Below are 25078 nucleotides of genomic sequence, written 5' to 3'. Positions count from 1 at the left end.
ACATTTTGGACTGGATGTTGTTCAGAGTCTCATATAAGCTTTGTCCCCAGCTTGTGACTTTTACTTGAGTACATGAAACCCTTAGAGAGTGCATTTTCTATATGGATTTTGTCCTTGAGGGTGCTTCTTGAAGGCAGCATTTAAAACCAAGACCTTGTCTGTGTAAGTCTTTGCTTCCCAGGGTTATTGATGAGCTGAACAGGCCTACTCTGCCATACATTTCTACAATGATGGATTCCATCCGCATAGTCTAAAACAACAGGCCAAACAAAAATCCACTGAAATCTGTTAATAGCTGAGCCTCTTATTGAGTTGGGAATCCAATATATTTTGTCTTAGTAGTACAATTCTGACCAAGTTGGTTGACATACAGACTGTGTAAAATAAATTACTTCATGAACTGTGATAACAATGATCTGAAACCACTACCTTGGATAAGTTGTGTCCTACACAGCAGGTATCTTTCCAACAAATAATTATTCCTAGTTAAAAGAAAGATGTGAATGGAAGAAATGAGGTTAAGATAGAAATTTAAACAAGGCATCAATTATCAAAAAACATAAATGCAAATCAAAACACATTTTTTAAAATTTTTTGATGGTAATTAACTTGAAGTTATCAGATTCATTCTTTTCTGCATAAGAAATATAATAAATACTGGTTCCAAAATATGTACTCTTTTTAAAACAGATTCTGGGATCAAATATCTGGACATACCTTCTGCTGATTTCTGACTTTAGGGACTCTATCTGGCTGAAGTCAGGGTACTGGTTTAGCATCTGTCATCTCAGCAACTACCTGGAAAGAGATATCAACAATATTATGTGTCTAATGGTTTAGATGGTAGTTTTAGACAATCTGCTGCTACTTCATTGCCAAATGGACTTTTCCAGTATGAGACCTCACTCCATTAAAACCTAAAATCTAAGACAGAAATAAGTAAGTAGGCTGGTAAGAGAAACAATTTAGCATTTGAGCAAAAGAAAACAAATGTCTTAAGTGTGTGAAAAGTACGAGATGCTGGAAAAGGCTATTTTTGAAAGCTTCCTAAGATAGTCCATATTAAGGTTATCTATTTTTATTCATTTATTAGTTTGTTTACATACACTTTGAAGACATTGAGCCAATTCCTTATCAACATTTAGTTATTGAAAGAAAAAAATTACCAGTATACTCGTTGAACTGTGTACCTAAACTCAATATAAAAAATTTTCAGCAAATTTGGTAAGGCATTGCAAAGAACCCTTTTGGATAAGAAGCTGTCAATACTATGAAGTAATCCTCTAGGTTGTGGAAACTATCTCAATGCACATGTCTAAAATCCCCCATTGCTGTGGGATAATGCTTTTGTACACTGGTTTAATAAAACACTTAATTGCCCAGTAGCAAGGCAGGAAGTATAGGTAGGATAAGTAGACAAGGAGAATTCTGGGAAGAGGAAGGCTGAGTCAGGAGAAACTGCTAGCCGCCACCAGAAGAAGCAAGATGTAAAGGTAATGGTAAGCCAGAAGCCACTTGGCAAAGTGTAGATTTTCTATGGATATCACTCTGTATAAATAAAATGCTGATTGGCCAGTAGCCAGGCAGGAAGTATAGGTGGGACAAGCAGAGAAGAGAGTTCTGGGAACAGGAAGGCTGAGTCAGAGAGACAGTGCCAGTCACTGCCATGACAAGGAAGATATAAGGCTTACTGGTAAGCCACGAGCCATGTGGCAAAGTATAGATTAATAGAAGAAATGGATTAATTTATGATAGAAGAACTAGATAGCAAGAAGCCTGAGCCATTAGGCCAAACAGTTTAAATAATATAAGTGTCTGAGTGATTATTTTATAAGTGGGCTGTCAGACTGCTGGGCTTGGCGGGACCTGGAGAGAAAACTCTAGCTACATAGATTTATAGAAATGGGTTAAGTTAAGATGTAAGAGCTAGCTAGAGAGAAGCCTGAGCCATTAGTCCATGGAGTTCGTAATCAATATAAGCCTCTGTGTGTTCATTTGGGTTTCAGGGGCTGCGGGATCATGGGGCCGTGGGAGCCAGGTGGGACCAGGAAAACTTCAGCTATACCCCATAGACTTTAGCAGTACTTTAAGGGATTTCAAGTGGGCTATACTTAGATTACTCTATAGTGATATGTATTCTGTTTCACTTCACTTATTATAGTGATCTGTGTTAAAAAAAATCTCAAAAGTACAAACAGAAAATATTAGACTGCATTTGATTAAAGTTATTTTTCAAGGTAATAACACTGTTTTGACTGCATGAGACAGATGATATGACTATTTGCATTTTATAAATAGATAAACATACACAAATGAGTTAAGGCACTCACTAAGAAGGGACAAAGGACTTGAATTCAGGCATCTGTGTCTAGTCTCTATAAAGCAACACACTCTGTTTTTAATATTTGGTAATGAGTTAATTTGTGCTAGATTGTATTTCCGATTAATCACAATACCTGTGTAAAGCAGGGATTATTACTGATAATGGTACTGAAAGAGAACACTGAGTGCCTGAAACAAAATTGCTTCTGAAGTGTAGAGGAGAGTGGAAAAGGCAGAAAATAGAAGGTCAACCACAGGCAAGTCAGAAATAAATTGAATTATGAATTAATTAAATTTGATTTAAATGGTTATTTTAAAATAACAGAAATAATATTTAGATTGTCAAAGCTATAACAACGTCTTCTGAGTTGGCAATCTAAAGACTTAAACAACAGAAAGTCTGATTCATGTTATGGAAAGAGTCAACACCATCAAATTAATTTACTCAGTTAGCAATTGTCATAGAAACCTTGCCAATGTACTTTTCAGTCTATTACTTACAAATATAAATCTTAAAAAAAAAATTAAACTGATCCAGGAAGTTATGTTCCATGATCCTCATACTACTTTGTAACCATATGAGAAGGTCCACGCGAAGACACAGAGTCAGTACCCACCTGTTTTCAACAGTTAGTCCTGCAAGAGGACAAACTTCATGAGGTGAAGTTACCGCCTGCTATTCGCTGAAACTCCCATATCCATGGGCAAGAGGTGACTTGGATCTTCTTTGCATAGTTCACACACTTGATTGAAATAATGTCGAGCATGATAAGACCTTATTTTACTGTGGTTAATTATAGGATAATTTGCAATTGAGTCAAAATAATAGAGATAAATATCTTAAAATGTTTAACTTAATGTTTGAGTAAAGGATTTTTTTTTTTTTTTTGGAAAACAAATTTGAAGCAATTTAGGGAACCTCTCATACTTTTAAGTTTGAAATGTGATGTTTATATTTTTTTGACATGAATATTTTATTTACATCATTACCAACCCTACCACGTCCCCTTTAACTCCCCCAATGTCTCCAACTCTCCATACCAAACTCGTTTTCTCTTCATCTTTAATTATTATCACATACACACACACACACACACACACACACACACACATGAATAAGTGAGTGTGCGTGTCAGTGTATAACCTAGTGGGTGCATTTAGATTTAAATGGTGAACATATGTTTAGGGCAGACCACTTTTGATTGCATATCTATCATGGGTCTTATCCCTAGAGGAAACTATTTCTTCACCCTGTGCTATCAATTTAATGCAGATCTTCATATGGTTTTGTGGCTTGGTAAAACATCCTCAATTCACATGTGCATGTTGATCTGTGTGATTATTATGCAGGACTCATTTACAAAACATGTTTTTGAGAGTTCATGGGCATATCATCTCTGTCCTGTGTATAAGACACTGTTTTACAGCAGGTTTTCTGGTGTCTGACTCTTAAAGTCATCCTGGCCTGTCTTCTATAATGTTCCCTGGTACTTAGGCATAGGGATTGCATTGCAGAGGTACCAACTTGGGCCATAATTCCCACTGTCATTTACTTACTACATTTTGACCTGTAGTGGATGCCCGGAGCAGCCTCCATTTGATGTAAATGGAAACTTCTTTGGTGACTAGTGAGAGTTACACTTAGCTCTGGGTATAAGGACACATATTTATAACACAGTATAAAATACCTTCATTTAGGAAAATTGCAGTAGTAATTTCTCTTAAGGGATCTATGTTTTCACCAGATAAGAGTATCTAGTATGTTTAGAGTATGAGATATTTTCTATTAGTAAAATAGTTTATTCATTCAGTAGGCCTAAAATCCCTTTTACACAGTGTGTTGGTTTAAAAGAAAATGGCTGCCTAACGGGAATGTCACTATTAGGAGGTGTGGCCTTGTTGGAGGAGGTGTCAATGTGGGAGACAAGCTTTGAGGTCTCTTTTCTCAAGTTTCACTCAGTGTAACAGTCAAATTCATGTTGTCTCTGAGTCATGATGTAGGCCTCAGCTCTAGCACTTTGTCTGCCTGCATGCTGCCATGCTCCCCATCTTAATGATAATGGAGTGAACCTCTGAAACTGTAAGCAAGCTAGTACAATTAAGTGTTTTTTTATTTGTTAGAGTTGGCATGGTCATGGAGTCTCATCACAGAAATGAAAACCCCAACTAAGACAGAAATTAGTACCAGAGTAGTGAGGTATTGCTGTGGCAGGACTGACCATGCTTTTGTTTGGAGTAATATGGACTTTTGTACTTTGAGTTAGGAAAGCAGTGGAATGCTTTGAGCACGGCTTATGGGGACTACTAGTAGGAGCATGGAAGACAATGGTACTGATAATGATTTAAAAGGTTGACAGCTGATTCAAGAAGTTTCAGAGAAGGATTTTGTAATGTTGCCTAGAAATCATTCTTGTGATATTTTGATGAAGGAAGTGGCTGTCTCTTGCCATTGTCTGAAAAGTCTGCCTGAGGCTAAATTGATGAGTTTTGGTGTAATTCCATTGGCAGAAGAAATCTCAAAACAGCCTAGTGGAGACTTTTGTTATGTGAATAGTAGTGATAACCCTAATGAAGATTTTTGAAAGGAGCAAATTGAAAAAGGTAAATTACAAAACATAAATTTTGAGGAGTAAAAGAGCATCAGAAAGTGAAATAGAGCTAAATCCCTCATTCAAGGAGATAAGCAGATTAAGAAATGGAGCAAAGGGAGTGGTGATGTCAGTGCAAGATCACACACAGCTAAGTTTTCAACTTGTGGAAAAGAATTAAAGAAAAATTTAGAGCTGGGTGTGGTGGCCCACACCTTTAATCCCAGTAGTGGGAAGGCAGAGGTTGGCAGATCTCTGAGTTTGAGGCTGGCCTGGTCTAAAGATCAAGTTCAAGGACAGTCAAGCTTAGGCAGAAAAGGAAAACAGAGAGCTGGTACAGATATAATTAAATAAGGGGGCCATGTTCCAGCCTCAATAAGCAGCAGAAGTGGTCAGATTTGATCATGTGGTTCTGGCTTTAGATTTAAGGATAGAAGAAACAGGTTACAGAATTTGCCTCCACACCTAAAGAAAGTTGTTGAGGCCAGGCATGTGTCAGGAATGTCCCTGAATGGAGGTCTAGTAGAGAGGCCATTGAGTGAAGCTGTGAGGTTGAAGCCTGGATTGCTCTGGAGAACCCAAGATGTTACAGATGCCAGAGTCATGGGATGCCTGCTGAGGAGAGCTGCTAACAGGGAGTGGAACCATTCTGAGAAAGAAATGTGTTGCAATCAACAAAGCTGAATGAAATGGGCAACCTGAAGAGCGTTTCGACATCAGAAGCAGAGATACAGTTTGAGCAGGTTTTCCCTCTTGCTGTGGTCCAGTATTTCCTTGCTATGCTCCCTTTCCTGTGTTTTGGAATGATAATATATATCCTGTGATGTTAAATATTGGAAGTATGTGATCTGTTTTTTTTATTTTGATCTTTTACAGGTGATTACAGTTAAGAGATTGTCATGTGCCTGAGAAGAGACTTTGGATTTTGAAATAAGTTTGAGACCGTGATAGACTATGGGGACTTTTGAAGTTGGACTGAATGCATTTTTTTGTTTGTTTTAAGATATGGCTTTAAGCCTTTGGGACCAGAGAATGGAATGTGGTGGTTTGAGAGAAAATGGCCCCCAAAGGGAGTGTCACCATTAGAGGTGTGACCTTGTTAGAGGAAGTATGTCACTTTGAGGGTGGGAAATTTGAGGTCTCTTTTCTCAAGCTTCACTCACTGTGACAGTCAGTTGAATTCTTGATGGCTCTGAGTCAAGTTGTAAGACTTAGCCCCAGCACCACATCTGCCTGAATGTAGCCATGCTCCCCATCCTGATGATAACGGAATGAATCTCTTAAATTGTAAGACAGCCACTTCAATTAAATGTTTCCTTTATAAGAGTTGCTGTGGTCATGTTGTCTCTTCACAGCAAAGAAAACCCTAAGACAGACAGCCATGAGTCATCCATCAGTGTATTAATTCTGCACTTCTGGGGATAGCTTGCTGTGCTGGTTTACAGGCTTTACATCTGAGTATCACAATTTATTGCTTTTCTCCCTTGGGACCTTGCATAGTGCTTTTTGATACTCTGAGAGTTAGTCCTCATGGAGGAGGCATCAAGGTCAGTTCTAGCTTGATTTCTTAAAGTTTGATATCAAATTATCATTTCTTCAGCAATAGGGTCTTACCATCAAACCTCTGGAGAGCAACCACAGGAAATGGTAATAGCGTATTTTGTTTTAGAAGTATCTTGTGCTGTGGAATAATCCTTTTGTACACTGTAAAGATTTGTCACTCCAATTGACTTAATAAAAACCTGATTGGCTGGTAGCTAGGCAGGCATTATAGGTGGTACACCCAAACTAGGAGAATGGTGGGAGGAAGAAGGGTGGAGTCAGGAGATGCCAGCATGCTGCTGAGGAACCAGGATGTGTAGAAAATCAAGCAACAAGCCGTGAGCCTCATGGCAAAGCATAGACAAGAAATGTGGGTTCATTTAAGTGCAAAAGTCAGCTAGTAACAAGCCTGAGCTATGGGCTGAACATTTGTAATATTAAGTCTCCGAGTCAGTTATTTGGGAGCAGGTGGTTGAGACAGGAAAACTCCACCTACCTATGGCATTCCAATGTGTGGCTGAAATTTCCACATAAAACCTGACAAAGCTTACAAAAGGATTCTAGATATGCAAGAACAGATTCAAGGATGGTTTTTTGAAAGCTACATTTTCTTGAGTGAGCTCTGTCTGCTTGCAATGAGCAGAGGCACTGCCGCTTTAGGAGACAGCTTCCTGACTTGTGCTAGTGACAAAAAACAGGCAGCTCTTTTGAGAGGCCCTACTGCTGAGCATTAACTGGTGCTTTTGAGTGGTGGGTGATGCGTTGCTTGGTGACAATAAAGACACAGAAACTTACCAGATTTGGGGTGGTATACATGGCTCCCAGAGCTGATGGTAAATGTACCATGTACCTCTACCATGAGACTAGGCTCTCAGGTAACCAAGGGGGAGGAGCCTATGCCAGCACACTGTGATCTAAGTTACACGGCAGTTAACGTTTTGCTCATGCAGACAAAAAATGCTACAGATATTCAGTAAAGGACAGATTCAGATGAAACAAAAAGGCCTCTAAACAGGTTACAGTGTATTTGAAAATATCCTTAGGCTTAAAAGAGAAAAAAGAAAGGGTGTATAAAAATAGTTTAAAAATAATAGGGTAAAGTCCTTAAAGAGGGAGTAAAGTAATATAAAAATCCATGTAAAGATGAAAAATACACAGAGACTATGGAACCTGCATGTTATTGTGTTGTCTTTAAATTTTTGGCTCCTAGGACACACTGGATTGTGAAGGTTCTTAGATTAAATGAACCTATATATTTACCTAAATATTTTGAAAAGGTTTTGACTTCAAAATTTAAGTCAAAGGTGTACTGTTTTGGGGGAGAAGTTATGCTTTTATTTCCAAAGGAAATGAAAGGCTGTGGATTCATTCTGAGTTAAAGAAAATCAGATTTGATTGAGAAAGAACCCCTGAAAATCCTGACTACAAACAAAAAGAAAAAACCTAAAAGAACTACAAGACATGTGATATATATTTTACCTGCTCAAGCACATAACAAAAAAATCATCTTTGGCTAACTTATGTACAATGCAGAGTCTATACTTGTATGAATGCAGATATGTATGTTACCTGTTAAAGTTTATGTACTTTCAGAGCAAGGGAACTAGACATCAATGGAAATAGATGGTTCAAGTAATCCAGCAACCCTAACAACTTCAAGGTTGCTGGATGAGATGAACCACAGGGTACTCCAGCCAAGACTTAACCATTATCCTAAACCTTCTCAGTATCCCCTAAAGATTATCAGTGCCCTCAGTCAATAGGAAGTAGTCTAGAAAACTACACCTACATTCCCCAAAAATGGGTTATGGATATTTATTATCATTTAAGGGGGGGGGGCTGGTGGTTACAAGTTGTTATTGGTAATGGTCAGGAAAAAAGCTAAACAAAAGAGATTAGATTCAGGGATCTCATCCTGAAAAGAAAAAAGGGGGATATAGAAATGACAGGATAAAAGGATAAATGAATCTACTTTTAAACCAAAAAACAACTATTTGCCTTAAATATTGTCCATTGGTATGAATTTTTATATATTGATACAAATTTGAGGTTATTTTTGTTATACTGTATATATGTTTCTACAATTGTTTAGAGGATTGTGCTTCTTCAGCTCATTAAAGAATTTAATATATAATTAAGAAATGCAGATTAATAGTTAAATCATCTTTAATAGTCAGACTTATACTCAACTTAGGTATATTTTCAAGGTCATACACAGATATATTTAGATAGATAGATTGTCTTAAAACACTTCAAAGACCAATAGAATATGGCATTTTATGTGTTTAGTAACCTAAGGCTTCTCATGACAATGAGACATATCTGCTCCTGGCAGCACCAATCTGCCAGGGACGGCATATAAGATGGCTGATGTGCTGCCAGCAGAGATTGGAGAAAAGGGACCTGAGATTGTGGACCATCAACCCTCCATGTGTTCCCCTCCAAATCTTCTGCTTAGCATGCCTCTAGAGGGCCAAGGCAGAAATGCCTATGTGTCCCAAGGTCATGCTTTATGGTATGCACATGTCATGTCCTCCTCCATATAAATTTTTCTTGTAACACTAGTCTTTTTCTTCTATCTGATCTTCATGCTCTGTGTTCCTAGATCAATGATGATTTCTGTGATACAGGAAAGGAGTGAAGTAAATTTCAGGGAAATTATACAGAGATTATCACCCAGGCTGGGGTTAAGGCAGTTATGGAGTTCATGGAAAAGAACCTGCAGCCTGCGGAAGATTTTCAGGCTTGAATAAACTGTACTGAATGTGTATCAACACACTGGACTCAAATTGGCCATGATGAATAATTCAGTTTCTGAGGATATTCCAATGACATTGTGTAAAACTTGAGACCCTAACAGGTGTTGGCTGAAGACTGTGGATGGAGTAACATAAATGGGATGACAAACTAAAAGTGTGGGAACCTAGAATAGGAGGAAATTAGTGGCCTCCACCAAGAAAGAGAGATGGCAACTTTAACACAGGTATTTTTGATTCCTCCTGAAGGAGTGTAGAGACAATGTGGCAATTTTTGGAGTGATTGCTGCAAGTTTTTTGGGTTCCTAGATTAAAAGGAGCTGCCAGAAAATGTGGGCTTTCTTCCATGGAAGTTCTGAAAATTAGATTAAGTCTTCCTTGGAATTGTTGAGATATAGAAAGACAGAAGTTACTGACTTGCAGAGACAGATTTCTTGCCTGAGGTCATTGTGGCCCACCAGTCACAGGGCTTGGTGTTTGCAGAGGGCTGAGGAGGAACTTAGATGGCTTCAGGGGTCTTGAGGTCGGAGCAGGCTGTGTGAGAAGGAAATGACTGGTATATTGACCACTGTTCTTATTTTTACTTTTTTTTTTGTTGGTGAAATTGCATGTTGCTAGCCTCTGGGTCAAGTGCTCAAAAGATTGCATAACCATTAATAATAAAAATTAGCGAGAAAGAGGAGGGTTTATATGAGCGAAAATTGTTGAAATCAAGGTTGGATAAAGCACAGGGACAAATAGCCAAACGAATGGAAACACATGAACTATGAACCAATGGCTGAGGGGTCACCAACTGGATCCGGCCCTCTGAATGGGTGAGACAGTTGATTGGCTTGATCGTTTGGAAGGCATCCAGGCAGTGGGACCAGGTCCTGTGCTCATTGCATGAGTTGGCTGTTTGAAACCTGGGGCTTATGCAGGGTCGCTTGGCTCAGCCTGGGAAGAGGGGACTGGACCTGCCTGGACTGAGTCTACCAGGTTGATCTCAGTCCGCAGGGGAGGCTTTGCCCTGGAGGAGGTGGGAATGGGGGGTGGGCTGGGGGGAAGAGGAGGGGGACTGAAGGGGGGAGAATAAGGGAATCTTTGGCTGATATGTAGAACCGAATTGTATTGTAAAATAAAATTAAAAAAATAGATTATGCTTGCTTTGGTGTTAAGTCTAGGATAGTTCCTGTGTTTTTTAAAAGATGATGAAGAATATATTGGTGATTTTCTAAGAATAACCTTTGGAATCATGAGAACATTTTGTATTGGGTGATTTCCCCTCTTCTTTCTGTTCCCCCTTATTTATGACAATAAAAGACTGAGGTTACCAGGGCAAAAGCAGAAGCTAAGAGAAGCAAGGGAAGCTAAAGAAACTGTAACAGAAAAGCTACTTAGCAACTGCAGAAGCCCAAATGGCCTGTCAGCTTGCACGAGCACTTTCTCTGAGTCATTACTGCGCCTTCTAGGTAACCCATTCTTCAGACCCCGAAACTGCTGAGGCTGGTCCCCGGCACCAATCTACTTCAAAAAAAAAAAAGATAGACATTGATAAAACTCTATATGGAGTTTCTTTTCTTTATGACAAAAGCTAGTCATGTGGGCAAAGAAACCGTCCTTGCCTCAATTGCTGACAGATGTTGTCCAAACTGAATCAGCAGGAAGCAATAATGATGAAGGCAAAACTTTGCCAAGACAAGGTTGGACAGTATTTTGAAATTCCCTGCTTCTCAGAAATGTCTGTCAGATATACAAGGCCTGCATGTCATAGTTGGATGCCTCAGCATCAAAGAGGAAACTTGTGTGACTGTCCAGGCATCCAGATGTACCTGTTGTTAGGTAACATTTCACTCTTCTGGGGTCTTTGACAGGGTTTAACACTAGATAGTCATAGTTAAAGTTTTTCTTGGTTATGATAAAAGGTAAATTAGGTATAAAACTTTAGACTCACAAAGATAGATGATAACATTTTTCCTCTAATTTTCTCAAATACAAATGGACTGGATATTGTAAGTGTAATGCCTTTTTAATAACTTTTTTTGTTGTATATAATCTTTCTAGTTAAAGTTAAAACCTTCATTTTTAATTAGACAAAAGGGGGAAATGCTATGGTACAATCCTTTTTTACATTGTGAAGATTTGTCACTCTGATTTGTTTAATAAAAACCTGATTGGCTAGTAGCCAGGCAGGAGTTATAGGCAAGGCAACCAAAGTAAGAGAGTGCTGGGAGGAAGAAAGGCAGAGTTTGGAGATGCCAGCCAACCACCAAGGACTCAGGGCATGTAAAAATGAGGTAACAGGCCATGCATGAGCCAAGGGGCAAAGCACAGATAAGAAATATGGGTTAATTTAAGTGTAAGAGTTAGCTAGTAAAAAGCTTGAGCCAAGCATTTGTAATTAATATTAAGTCTCCGAGTTGGTTTGGAGCAGGCAGTTGGGACAGAAAAACTTCACTCCCCAACTCAAAAGGAGTTTATATAGTACTCCTATAAATACATTCTGTTGTGGAGTAATCTTTTTGATCACACTTTGTGAAGATGTGTTGCTGTTTTATCTCACCTGCCTAAGACAACTTCTAATTGGTCTAATAAAGAGCTGAATGGCCAATAACTAGGCAGGAGAGAAAAAACAGGACTTCTGGAGAGAGAGAGGAACTCAGGGGAAGAATCAGAAAGGTGGGGATTCTCCAGCAAGATTCTGCAGGAAGTCAAACATTGGATATGTTGCTGATGAGAGGTAACAAGTCATGTGGCAGAAGGTTAATTAATATAAATAGATTAATTTAAGTTTTAAGAGCTAGTTGGGAACAAACCTAAGCTAAGGTCAAGCTTTTATAATTAATAATAAGTCTCTGTGTCATTATTTGGGAGCTGGCAGTTCAAAGAAAGTCCAACTAAAATATTCTTCAATCTTTTAACCTTTTAAAAGATTAAATCCTCTTTCTACAGCTCTTTCTTTGCTCTCCCTTCATGATTCCCTTCTACTTTCCTGAGGTTTGCAGTTATTCTAGAATATGTAACATTTGGTGTGTTGTTTCTGGGTTTCAATTACTTCACTCACTATAGCTTCTACTTCCATCTATTTACCTACAAATTTTATTTTTCTTTATAGTTATAGAATCCTTTTGACTGGGTGTATCATATTGTCATTACCAATTAGTCAGTTAGAATGCTTCTAGGCCGCCTCCATTTCCCAGCTATTATAAAGAGATCAGCAATCATGGCCAATGAAGTATCTTTATGATAGAATGAGTCCTTTGTGTATATCCTAAGAAGTCATGGAGCCGTGCCATATGGAAATCTATTTTTAGCGCCTTGAGAATTCTCCACACTGATTTCTCTATTGGCTGGCAGTTAATAATCTCACCAACGGTGAAGGAATGTTCTTGTCTCACCATATCTTAGCCAGCATTGGTAAGTTATCTTCTTGATAACTTCTGAATGAGGCTAAATGAAATCTCAGCAGTTTAAGTTTGGACTTCTCACACTGCTAAGGATGTGGAACAGGTTTCCGATATTTCATAGCCAATATTATCTCTTCTTTTGAGAAATCTTTCAGAGCCATTCCCTAATTTTATTTTTTTTTAAACAAATATTGTTTATTTTGGTGAAATTGCTATAAACAATGTCCATTAAAACCCCATGTCCCAGATTTTAAAAAGTACAAACACAATAAAGACGCATCCATTTCTGCACACATAACTTTATTTTTTGTTAATCAAAATTAGACTTTCTCTGGGATCATCTGACAAAACTTCCTTTTAATCTCACAATCGTTTTTCTCAGAGAAGCCATCTTTAGTGTTAGTCTTCACTCTTGCTGTGTCTGTCATCTGACTCTTCACCTAACATTCTTCTTCTGGTCCAGACCCTCAGTTTTAAAAGCAGCTCCAAGCTGAAGAAAGGTCATTTTCCACAGTTCAGGTCTCTGAAAAACTTCCATCTTCCACTGAAAAATCACAGCCTGGAAGTGGAGCAATCACATGCTGGAACTTAAAGCCAATTGTACGGTCATAGGAAAGCTTGCCCTGGATGATCTTTTGGTCATCAGAAACCTGAAAATGCACAATTCTGAACTTTATGAAAGGGAGAGGGCACGATAAGGAGCGACTTGAGTTGATCACCAAAAATCATTGCTAAAAAACAACCAATAATGAATGTTGAACACTAGAATTAGAAGTATTAGGCATTTTAAAGAGATAGAGCATCAGTGTTCAATTTTTATTTTAAATACCACATTACAAAAGAACTATTTTTTTAAATAAAAATGGTGATGGAAAATAAAATAAAACAAAAAAAAATCTAAACTATTGAATGACACCCACTAGCATCTGATTTGGATAAACCTCAGCTGCATCTTCTTCTGCCATTTCCTGTTCTTTTGTTCTTGTTGTTTCTTTGTTTTGTTATCTGTTGTTTTTTTTTTTTTTCACACAAGATTTCTTTATGTAATCTTGGCTGTTCTGGATCTTCCTCTATAGACAGGATTGCTTTGAACTCAGAGATCCACCTGGCTCTGCCTCCGAAGTGCTTGGATTAAAAGAGTGTGCCACCACCATCATGCTATTCCCTGTTCTTTTAGAAAATATTTATTAGCAATTCTCTGATCGTCAAAGGGAAATTGAGTGAGTCCATTCGATGTGATTCTGTGAGCTTCTTGAGAAGTGTTGTCATATTCTTTTTTTCCCCCAACAAATATTTATCCAGTGCTTAGTATGTGCCATACACTGTTAACACCCGAAAAAAAGGACAGAGGCAATACAAAGAAATTCAGAAAGAGGGAAATAGGCAATTGAAAGTGGTTGAACTTAGCACCCTGAGGTGCTGCCGGCTCTGCCTGAAGTGTTGCCACTTTAGATTGGAGTGTATCTCAGTGACTTTCAGTTTCACATGGTCTCCTTACTTCCCATCTCCCAAGTTCTCCGTTGAAGTGTTTGCCTCTTGCTCAGACATTGGGAGAGGTGGTTTCACCTGTGGGTCACAGAGGTCTCAGGAGTCTCATTTGTTTTCATAATACTTTGATTTTTGTAGTTCTTCATATATTCTAGACACTAATCCTCTATCATATGTTTAGTTAACAAGAATTTGTGGTGATATTGTGTTCCCCAATATATCATGCACCCTAATAAATTTATCTGGGGTCAGAGAATAGGACAGCCACTAGACAGACATAGAGGCAATGGTGGCACTCACACCTTTAATCCCAGCCTTCTGGAGGCAGAGATCCAGCCTTCCAGAGTTCAAAGCCACATTGGAAACAGCCAGGCATGGTGACGTCATCACGCCTTTAATCCCAGGAAGTAATGGCAGAAAGCAGAAAGGTATATAAGGTGTGAAAACCAGGAACTAGAGCTGGTTAAGCTTTCAGGCTTTTGAGAAGTTCAGCTGAGATCCATTTGGATGAGGACACAGAGGCTTCCAGTCTGAGGAAACAGGATCAGCTGAGGAATTGCGAGATGAGGAAGCTGTGGCTTGTTCTGCTTCTCTGATCTTCCGGCGTTCACCCCAATACCTGGCCTCAGGTTTGCTCTTATTAGTAAGACCTGTTAAGGTTCCTGCTACAAGAATTCTCTCCTATTCTGTTGGCATCTTCTTCACTGGATTGATAGTTTTCTGGGTTTTGTAGATTTTGAGGGTTATAAGATCACACTTAACTTTTGTCCTCAATTCCTGAACAGCTGGAGTCAACTCAGAAAGTCCTTCCCTGGGTACTGACTATATCTTTTCCTGCATCTATCTCTTAGGCACTGACTACATTCCGTCCCTGCACCAATCTCTCGGGTCCTGACTACATCCTACCATGCACCTGTCTCTTGTGTCCATTTTATATTTCCTGTTAGAAATTTTAGTGTTTCAGATTTTATATTGTGATATTTGATTCATTTAGACTTGATTTTGATGGGGGATGATAGACATTGGTCTGATTTCATTCTTCTATAAGTGGAAATCCTGTTTTCCCAGGACCGTATATTGTAGACACTGTTTCTTTTGCTGTGTATATTTGACATCTTTGTCAAATATCTGTTGACTGTAACCATGTGTCTTTGATTAGGATCTTTCATCACATTCTATTAATTTACTTTCTGCTTTTATGCAAGTATTATGATTTTTCATTGCTACAGATCTATAATATGAACTCTGATACAGTAATTATTCCAGTCTATTTTGATCAGGATTAATTTGGATTGCAGAGGGTCCTTGGTGGTTCCATATTTACTTTAGTTGTGTGTGTGTGTGTGTGTGTGTGTGTGTGTGTGTGTGTGTGTGTGTGTATTTCTGTGAATAATTTCTTGGTATGTTGTTTGAGATTGCATTCAATGTGTAAATTGATTTGATAATCAGTCTGCTGTGGATTATGCTCATTGCTTGTAATAAAGCTGATTGTTGATAGCTGAGCAGGAAGAGATTGAGCACAAGAGTCAGACTAGGAGAATTCTGGGAAGAGAAAGAGCAGAGTTGGGGCAGATGCCAGCCAGCCTCCAGGAAAGCAAGACATGTAGAAAATGAGGTAGCAAGCCAGAAACCACATGGCAAAGCCTAGATAAGAAATATGGTTAATTTAAATGTAAAAGCTAGCTAGTAATAAGCCTGAGCCATCAGCAAGCATTTATAATTAATATAAGCCTCTGAGTGATTATTTAGAAGCAGCTGTGGGATGGGGCAGAACAGAGAAACTCCATTTACAACAGTCTTTTTAATAATATTATTTGCAGCAATCCATGAACATTGGAGGTGTTTAGGTTGTGGATAGTTTTTTATTCTTTACTTTTCTTTTCCTTTTTTTCCTTTTGTTGTTGTTTTTGTTTGTTTTTCTATTGTGAACGGGCTACTCCACAATCTCTCTATGTAGCATGCTTGTTAGTAGTATATAGAGTGGCTTCTGAATTTTGTAAATTCATCTTTCCATCCCACTACTTTTGTAGAACATTTGGGGCATAGACTTTGTTGCATGAACTTTTTTATTTGTTTGTTTTCTGTTTCCAAAATGTGGATTTCAAATCAGCTATGAAGGTTTTGAATATGGTGTTGATTTTTGATTGGTGAACCTTGTTTTTTTTTCAATTTAATGGTAACTGAATAGCTTGCTTATGTGGCTCCTGACTGCTTCTGTGCATAGAGAGGCCTTCCTGAGTGAAGTATCTAGGGAAGACTTACTGAAATAGTATGAATGCAACTTCAGATGCACCTAGGTTGTGTTGCTAGTGTTAAGTATGGGTTTGGGCACTCACTTAGCTAATGTGTACTCTTGTGCAATTGTTTATTGACCTGGGGGGCAATAGAGAGGACTTATCCTTCTTAATTTGAAATCCTATTGGATTTCATAAGGACCTAGGTGGAGATCCAGGGGACAGCAATATCGAAACATGTTCTGTTGGCATGATCTTTGTCCTAGGGCATTTGTCGGTCTGAAGTACCCTCTGTGATTTTTTTTTTTGTTTGAAAATGGATTCTTCTCTTATGCAATCCATCCCAACCAGAGTTTCCATTCAACCCACTCCTCCCAGGTCCGTCCACCTCCCTCAAATCCACTCCCTCTCCATTGTCCTTCAGAAAGATCAAGTCTCCAAGAGACAAAAACAAAACTTGACAGAAATAATATACTATGATACAAGACAAAAGCCCTTATGTCAAGGCTCGACAAAGCAACCCAATAGTAGGAAAAGAGTCCCAAGAGCAGGCAAAAGAATCAGAGACATGCTGCTCCCACTGTTAAGGTTTTAATTTGAAATAAGTAAATAATTCCCCTAGTCAATTGTATGTTTAACTTAAAAATCACCTCTAAATTTTATTATATTATAAAAATAAATTGCATTAAATTATCAATCACATATAAGTTTTGACTACTAATTTCTTTTTATTTCCATTATGTCTCTAATTAAATATAGAAATTAAGCTCAATCAAAGGGAATATACTTTCTTTATCAGTGCACAGTGATATTAGGAGATGTTACTATATTAAAAGAAACAATAAGATAAGTTTAAACAACATTGATGTATTAGAGAAATTCCTACAAAATATGTTTGATCAACTTAAAGTGGTATGAGATTTCTTTAGAGATATTATACTAGTCTTTAAAATCAGTGATAATTTTGAATGTAAAAAACACAAGTTTTAAAAACAAAAATACCTTAAAGCCAATTATCTATAGTAAACCAAGGGAAATTCTGGTATGGAATGATTTGATTCAAAGGAAATAAGGCACCTGCTATAAATTTAGAGAATATCTTTCACTTTTAAAGTTATAATAAAATAGAATTAGTTAACCAAGACTTGCTTCAGAGGGAGAATCAAGTGCAGGGATTCACTTTAATTAATTTGTTAAATTGCTATAGCAATCATTTTACATTCGTAAAATTACATTCCCTTTGTATCTCATGTAATTTACCAATTGAGTGCATTTTATATTCAGGTTGGATTATGCATGTTTGGGTCAGTGAAAGCTGTGTCTGTTTGATTTATGGTTTAAAAATAAAGTTCCCTGGATATTTGAAAAAAATGCAAGTTTTGCTATTTAGTATACAAAATTATAATAAATAATTCTTAACATTTATAAGGCATAACTGGTGTCTGATAAGTCAAATTTTCTTGGACAGTTTGCATTCTCTAGGAAGGAGCTTGCATACTGTAAACACTTAAACACTAATTTGAAATACATGATATTGGGTCACACATAGTTTTGACAAAAGATTTCATGTAGTTTATGTTTTGTTCCATTTTTCCTACTCTCATAAACACTGACACTTTAGACAGAAATTATTTGAAGTGACTGATAGCATGTTAAGATCCAACCTACATAGTCATTTTCTCTCTTGTATATTTGTACTTCTTTTATGTCTTTCATTTTCTTTTATTATTTTTTTTAACCTCAATGTGTTTCACATAAAATAATCAAGGAAATTAAAGATATTAATAGTGTTGTACTGAATTACAAACACATCAGATAACTCTCTCATCTCATCCTATGAGTTGAAAAAGATCTTATACTCTTTAAAAAAAAACTCCATGTCTTGTTTTGAGACAATGTTAATTGCATGTTCTTACCAATCAAGAATTATAATCCATGTTTTGAAGATGTAGGAAATCTGAATTCCATAATATTTTCTTCGAATGATAACAGTTTTCTCAAATATACTATATTATATATTTAGATGTAGGCTGAAACAGTAAAAAATTTGAATTGCTAAAATAAAATTCATGTACCAACAAGTGAGATATTGTTAAAATGTTTTTCATAAAAATTAGGTATATATTTTAATGTATTTCATTATGTTTGTATGTATCTGTACACAGACACACATCTGTGTGTATGTATGCGTGTGACTAAACTCACACAAAAACTTAGATAATGATTACTTACATATTTTTACATAACTCAATAGTCACTGAATGAAAATTGAATAGCAAAATTTAAAGAATTCCTAGTAAAATTTGTATACTTATAAAAATGCAACTGAATCAACAAATGAAGATATTTTAGTTACTTTTTATGTTTCTAATTGTATACCTAAGGTTTCCTATTCATAATATGTGCATAAATTACTATTTCTAAATACATGAAAGGAAAATGAATGTATCATGCAAGAAATAAAATGCCTTAGAGCACTTACGGATATAATTTTCTAAACTTATTCATAACTTTCTAATATGTATGGAGCATGAATGTTTTAAAGTGTGAAAATGTAATATGATCTGTATTGAAAATTTTCACATTCACATCACTGGCTCTTTATCATTTATCTACTTAAATAATCATCTTCTCACTATTGGCAGATGCCTGTTCCTATTTCTTGATGCCAACAAACACATATGCTCATTTGCTTACCAAGAGAGCCAAATTCACATTCATCATGCCTAGGTTTGAACCCAGGGCTTTGCTCATAGTAGACAAATGTTCTAAAATTGAGCTATATTCCCTAACCCTGGGCATAAAATTACACCTTTTGGTTGCATCTTTAGATTTTTCTTTGAATATAAATACATTAGAGTATATCCTTATCCTCTTCTTTGTATGTACAATATTGAAGATCTCTTTAATCTACCTTTAGCTAGGACCACCTCTCTGTTTACCATTACATGCATTTCATAATTTGGATGAATATATTATCAATTTAGTGAATCTCCTGTTTGAGATACTACTCTGTATAATATCAATTGAGTGCTTGATCAACAATGAAAAGTCCTTGTCTCTGGGTATATTTTGTGAAGCCGTTTTGTAGTTTGACAAATTCAAGCATTATTTCCTTTCAAGGTTTTAATTTCCTCAGCTATTCTTTCAGGACTAGGACTAGACTTTGCTGGGAAGGTTCTTTCCATATAACAAAAATTTCAATCAATATACTGAGAGAAGTTGATTGCCCTCAATACTGTGACTGAACCTCATCCAGTCATTGCCCGGACTCAACAGCAAAGGCTGAGGTACCATAAAGAGAACACCACTGTCTCCAGACTGCACTTGGGCTCATGACTACAAAGTCCACCTAGTCACAGTCTCCAGCCTTCCTACCTGCTATAAATATCACATAATTGTCTGTCCCACCGTGAAGTGAAACATTTTTCTAAAATATATTTTCCCCATCTCTATCTATCTTGCTGTGTATTCTTCTTTTTTTTCCCGGAAAGTACTGAAAGGGCAAATTCTCATCTAGTGTTACTCTTTTCTTCATATTGAAACACAAATATGCTATTTAGTGAACTCATGATAATTCATCTGAGTTATCTTAAATATTTCCATCTATGAAACTGGAGAAATTTGTCTGTATGCCAGAAACACGATGGTGGTTGGATGGCAGAGTATCTGATGGTTCTCTGACCTTCTCTACTTTAACTTGCCAGGTTACATTTTACAGATGTTTCACGAGTTCTGAATTTCCTGAGAGAGACACATGAGCTGATGGTTATGGGCACTGTAACACCTATGCTTCATTATTTGCATAGATCCTGTCTTTGAAACAGCATTCCTGAAGGGAAGGTCATCTTCAGGTTTATGATCTAGTGCTGATGGAGTCCTGTCATTTTCATTCAAATAATAACCCAAACCCAAACTGCCAGGTAAATGGATCTCAATCAATATGATTTTTAGCTCCTCTTCCCTTGTCAGAATCTATAACAAGGCCCCCTGATGTTATTATACTGTCATGGCATTTGTAATCTTAAGTGGAGGGAAGAATTACAAAAATACTAGTATTCTAACTATAACTGTTTTCTATTTTCTTTTTCCTCCTTGCTTTCAGAGAAAAGTAATGGTAGATTTCAATATCAAGTAATACAATTTGCAGTAAGAATGAAAACATAGTATGGTTTGGCAAATTTAAAGTCTTTAAAATATTTTAACTATATAGCAGATGGTTATATGTTTAAATAAATCATCAATGTGCTTTCCAAAAAATCTGTATCATTGTTACTGTAGCTTATTATTAAATTGGCTTGCAAAACAAATAAATATTTAATGCTCAGAATATGTTAAATGCCTCACCTGATATCAGAGCTTCATTCGATTGCTAATTCAGTTCCCTTCAAAGTCTTTCTAGCATGATATATCTTTATTAAATAACAAGAGCTTATGTTTTATTTTTGTATAAATTGTAATCACTCTTATAAGTAAAAGCCAAAAAGAGATGAACTTGTGATCATCAAATGCAGGGTTTACTGATAAAAGAAGGCAGCTGAACTAAGATGGGCTTGTATATCATTAGGACTGATAAATTCCATTAGGCTGTCTTTCAGTGGTTAAATAGAATACTGTGAGCAGATAACTTTCAGTTGCATGAGGTTTGGAGAGTTTTTTTCCCCATGTTTTGTTGGTTGTTGTTGTTTTTTATTTATTTTATTTTTTTATTTTTGCATTCCATTCAAAATTCCCCACACATTCAATTCTTGCTCCCCACATCCTCTCTATCCCTCCCCATCCATCCACTCCTCCTCCATTGTTACTCTTGGGATACAGGTGGGCAGCCAATGAATATCAGCCAGTTAAGGTATATCAAGTTGCAGTCTAGGCTCCTCTTCTTCTATTAAGGTTGGATGAGGCAATCCAATAGGAGGAATGGGTCCCCAAAGTTGGCATCAGAGTCAGAGACAGCCCCTGCTCTCACTCTTAGGAGTCCCACAGGAAGATCATATTACACAACTGTAATATACATGCAGAGGGCCTAGGTCAGTCCCATTCAGGCTCCCTGGTTGTTAGTTGAGTTTCTGCGAGCCTCCAGGAGCCCAGGTCAGTTGGTTCTGTGAGTTTTCTTGTGGTGTCCTTTACTCCTCTGGCTTTTACAGACCTTCCTCCCCCTCTTGAATAGGGTATTCAAATCTCAACCTAATGGTTAGCTGTGGGTGTCTGTTCCCACTAGTTGCGTAGTGAAACCTCTCTGATGACAGTTGGGCTAGGCACCAATCTATGAGAGTGGTGGAATATTGTTAGGAATCATTTCATTGACTTTTTTTTTTGCCAGTCATGTTTGGTTCTATCCTAGTTCTCTGGGGTATCCAGCCTCTGGGTCTTGTTCCCCAAGGGGTGGACTTCCTCCCATGGTATGGTTCTCCGGTTGAGTCCATCATTAGTTGGTCACTCCAACAGTTTCTGTGCCACCTTTACCCTACCACATTGTTTTAGGCAGGACAAACTGAATGTCGAAGGGTTTGTGGTTCGGTTGTTGTCCCAATCCCTCCACTAGAAGTCTTTCTTGTTACAGGAGATGGCCAGTTTAGGCTCTGTATCCACCATTGCTTGGAGTCCTAGCTAGGATCACCCTCGTAGATTCCTGGGCGTTTTCAATGCACTAGATTTCTAGCTCTTCCCAGAGAGTCACCTGATTCCCCAAATGAGGTTTTATATCTTGCTTTTCAGGGAACATTGGTTCTTTACCTGCACGGTTGGTTGTTACATTCCTTGTGTTAGAATGAATATCTTTTACCTCATATTTACTTAGACATTTATAAAAATAGTAAAATTTTGACTTCCAACATTGAAGTTTTATAAAACTTTACCATGCAAATAAGGATTGTGAAGATTTAGTGCAAAAATATAGAAATATGAAAATATATAGAGAGAATGATTAGTTTCTGTATTATGCCTTAGCATCTTTGAATGTTCATGTTAGCTTAGTATTACAGGCACATGCTAAGGATATTCATCTAGCCACCTACAATGCATTTTTGCCTGACCACTTATCCTCATGTCTTAAGGTACATACTGTAATATTTATCAAGCATGACCTGATAATATCAGAAAAAAGAAAAAGACTGAAATATCAGACACCCAACTCTGTGAATATGAAGGCTTGGAGAATACAGAATTAAAAGGAATGCATTTTTCATAGAAATAGGTATGAAATAGCATTTCAGTTTGTTTTTGCTATAATGAGAGAGTGTACTAACAATCTATATTACATCATAAATCATATTGTGCAAATGCCTATGGAATGAAGAGAGAACACATTTACTCAGTTCATATGCTTTCTTTAGAAAAGAAATACTTATTTGTTTCACATAGTTTCTCCATTTCCCCTGTTCTTCTAACTCAACACATTGATGAAAATGTTGATGTTAGACATATTCCTCATTCTAGAGAAATTCCCCAAATAAGTAACAAAGTATTTCATGTTGAAATCAGGTAATATTGAAAAATTGATGTTTACTAACATCTGAAGTGTTTAGAGTTTATCACCTGAAATGATTGTGACAGAAATTATACATAAAATTCAAAAATGTTTATCTTATTTCACCAATATCCACAATTTAATTTGCCTTTTAAAATATTTTGGACGCAGATAACTAAGCATATATCATGTGATACATATTACAAAATGTGAAATAAAAGTAGGAAATACATTTTCTGTTAAAATATATTTCAGTAAAAATGCAAGCAATTTTATCATACTTCAGACTGAAAAGTAGTTTCTGGCCTGCTTATGAATAAAACATGTTAAAATAAAATGTTAGGGAAAAATTCAAAAAATTACACATGTAAAGAAAAACTATATCATCCACAAAAATTTATTTTAAGTTACTTTACCATATAAGACATGCTGTTAGATTAAAAAATGATTAACTAAATGTTACCACCTCATAATCTTTGACTATTTCATTTAATGTTTTATCACACAAGCTATGTCCAAATTTGGCACATAAAGTATTAAGGTGTGACAGCAAGTGAGCCTTTCACATCCTTTCAAAACATATTTCTCCATTTATGAACACAGAAACATGATGCTATCTCCAATTCTTTATATATTTTAAATTCATGAATGAAAGAATCTTTCAGGTCAAATGAACTGAATGCTTTCTGCAGCAGAGAGTCTAGAAATATTGTCAGGTATGAACTTTTTAGAAATGCTTTCCTGAGATAAAATAAATTTTAAAGAGTCTCTCCCCTAAAGAACTAACTGAGACTCTGTCTGCAGATATCTACCAGACATAGGATGATCCCCAAATAGTCCAAGCCCCAATGTTGAATGTAGTGGGGTCAAATTTAAATTTTTGTTGCCCATGCAGACATATATATGCCAAATATCTGTTAGAAGCTCTCCTTTGATATTTATCTTCCAGATATATGGATGAAAAGGGGTTTAATGTTTTCATATCATTGGATCAGAAATTTCCCTGCATCACTGGATAAACTGATACCTGCTTGTCTGAATTTTCAACTTCAGGTAAATTACACATTCTTCCCTCAAATGTTACTATGCATATTTTGAGATTCAGTGCCAGTGATACCCTTGGTACTAAAGATGGTATGCTTTGTGAATAGGTATCGGTTCCTGTTCTAGTATAAGCTGTGTCTTTTTGTTCATAGATGTCTATACTCATGTGATAAGTTGTTGAGGAATCCCCACAGCAGTCCCCTTGTATGGAATCAGAGGTCCCTGGAGAGAGCTTCTTGGTCCTTAGTACAGAAGAAAGCCTCAGGCAGAAATGGTGGGTGTGTGAATAGTAAAGCATGGACTGTGATAGAGAAGACGAACTATGAATTTCAATAGATTACTCATGTTGACTTCTGTGTAAATTTAAGAAAGTTGGAGAAAAAGACCATTGCAAGTAGTGAAAACTGGTTCAACAAAGTGCTGTGTGTTGAAATCTGTGCACAATGTTTGAGGGTTTAAACATATTCTAACTGAAGAACTAGGAAGACTCTCTCCTATTTTGTTCTACCTATTTATTGATAATACAATTATTCACCTGCTATGTTCAGGGATATGATTAGTGTCCAGTAAGAAGCACCATGCCCAGGGGATAGCATAACAACATGATATGCTGTTCTCATAAATCCAATCTCATGGAATGTCAGGATTGACTGCACACATGGCAGCTGTACTCAAGGTCACAGGTGGGAAAATATGTAAATCCTTTAAAATCATGACATTTTTAAGGAAGAAGACTGATTTAAGGAAGACGCCAGTGAGGATGATGATCAGGATTATAAACTGTCCCTGTAAATGGTGTAACTGAAAGCCAGTGAGAATGATGGTCAGGAATGTAAACTATCCCTATAAATGGTGTCCTCTGAGCTGGGTCTGAGATATTCTCTTAATCTGTTTTGACAAAAATGTGAGTTAACAGAGATTCCTCCACTTGCACTGGGGATTACACACTGTATATGGATTCTTTTTATGTGTATCTAATTTGATTTTCTCTGGTTACACATCGGTATTTCTTCAGTTTGCATATACTAAGCAGACCCTATGCAGTGTCCCTGTATAAGCTCTGCTGTCAAGTTATCATGTTAGTTTTTTTCTATCTACAACACAGACCTTCTTTACCCCAGGGACTATAATCTCTAAACTCCATATGGTAGTTCTTCCATTGTACTCCAAGTTGAAATTGATTAGATTTATCTCCATCTATGTCTTCATTTAGACACAACATACTAACATAAATAATGAGCAAAACAGAAAT

This window comes from Peromyscus californicus, unplaced genomic scaffold (assembly GCF_007827085.1).
Source record: "Peromyscus californicus insignis strain IS unplaced genomic scaffold, ASM782708v3 Scaffold_13__1_contigs__length_99412109, whole genome shotgun sequence".
In the NCBI taxonomy this organism is placed as follows: domain Eukaryota; kingdom Metazoa; phylum Chordata; class Mammalia; order Rodentia; family Cricetidae; genus Peromyscus; species Peromyscus californicus.
This window is presented reverse-complemented; position numbering follows the sequence as displayed.